The sequence below is a fragment of the Apis dorsata genome, unplaced genomic scaffold (assembly GCF_000469605.1).
Source record: "Apis dorsata unplaced genomic scaffold, Apis dorsata 1.3 scaffold_292, whole genome shotgun sequence".
NCBI classification, from domain to species: Eukaryota; Metazoa; Arthropoda; class Insecta; order Hymenoptera; family Apidae; genus Apis; species Apis dorsata.
Genome location: NW_006263567.1, coordinates 118,459 through 120,150, shown reverse-complemented (window position 1 = coordinate 120,150; position 1,692 = coordinate 118,459). Strand labels below are relative to the sequence as shown.

Here is a 1,692-nt window from a genome sequence, read left to right as displayed (position 1 = left end):
GAGAGAGAGAGAGAGAGAACCCTTTGTTCAATCGTTTCCTTTGTTCGACGGGGGAGGAGGAGGAAGAGGAGGAGGAGGAGGAGGGTATCGATTAGCATGAGGGGTGAATTTCGCCTGTCCCCGGATTCCCGTCGAGGGGATTTAAAACACTTAATTGCAGGGAAAAAATGCTTGGGATAATTCGTTTCGTTTTTTCTTTTCTTCTACCCCGCTCGCCACGTGGCCACGTGGATCCCGGATCGAGAGGAGATTCGAAGCGTGGGAAGAATCGAAGGAATCTCGTGTAATCGACGATTAACTCTCCTCCACCGATTCGAATTTCCAATTGCCAATGGAACTCGAGTTTCGGCCACTCCACCCTCGAGGTCGGCCCCCGAGCACAACGCTCCCTGCCACCCTAGAAAAATGTTAAATTAAACGGCACACTACGGTATCGGCCGTGTATCATTCGATTAATTATGAAGAAGGTCCGAGTAATTGCTTCCTCGAGGAAACGCGGATTTGGTGGAAAGGAAAGGGAGGGGGAGGAAGGAAGAAACCGAGCAATTACTGGTGAATTATGTCGGTGCATCCTCCCCACCGAACGCGCTTCCATTTCTATTTTTACTTACTTTTTTTTTTTAAACCGTCTCATCCTCTTCCAGTTTGTTTTTCACCCTTTTCCTTCCTCCACCCTTTTTCCTTCTCTCGCGCGATTAAAAATTAAACCGAACCAATTTCAAAATCGACGAATTCACTCGCAGCCACCTCGAGGATCACTTTTTTTTTTTCTTCCCTCCCCTTCATCCTGCGGTAAAGGGAAAAAAATCGACGACCCAGTTCTTCATCGTGTAAAGACGGAGGGAAGGAGGAGGAGGAGGAGGTTGGGTGAAACGCGCGTCCGGAAATTATGAAATCGTCGAAACGGTGTAATTCTCGGCCGAAGACGACGGTTATGACGGAAATAGATAGCTCTACCCTACTTTCTTCCTTCCTCGTCGCCGACTCTCCCCCTCTTTGTCTCTCTCGCCCTCTCGCTCGGTGGGCGAGGGTTCTCGCACAATTTTCGATTCCGAGAGTTTGCCTCGGAAATCTATCGCTCCATCCGGAAGCGGACCCGTCCACCAACCTGGAGACACGAAACGAAGTTATCCCCGAGTTCCCTGAATCTAAATAGAGGGCGATTCGCTCGATTTCCGTGCGAGGCGGATGATTAAGCGCGCAAACTCTCTGCTCGGATTCGACCTCTTCTTTTTAACGTCGATATTAATATTGACAAATAAAAAAGGAAGAAGGAAAAAAAAGAAAGAAAGAAAAGAAGGAACAGTTGTAAAAGAAGGGACGCGATTTTTCTCGAACGCGATAAAAAAAATAAAGAAATACAACGAGTCCTCGAAAATGATTCACTCCAAAAAAAAAAAAATCGATCGAGTAAACGCCTCCTCCCATCTTGATAAAATCCCATCCGCGTGCAGTTTCAAATTCGATTTTCACGAAACGGAAGTTTCGAGCAAAGGGAAGAAACCTTTTCACAATTTTTAACTCGATTCCACTGGCTAGCGATTGCTTTCTTCTTCCATTCCCTACCTTAAGAATTACATCCATACGTGCAACGTTATTGAAATCTCGAATCGAACCGGAAGAATAAACCAATCTCGAGGTTTAGTCTACACGAGGTAGTGGCACAACCACCGACCGATTCGGTTATAAATT

The 1,692-nt window shown here is 46.4% G+C and overlaps 1 protein-coding gene across 1 annotated transcript in view; it reads left to right on the top strand.

Annotated features, from left to right (window-relative positions):
- Positions 1-1,692, top strand: part of LOC102672303 (disintegrin and metalloproteinase domain-containing protein 10-like) — a 31,375-nt gene that overhangs the window by 22,423 nt on the left and 7,260 nt on the right.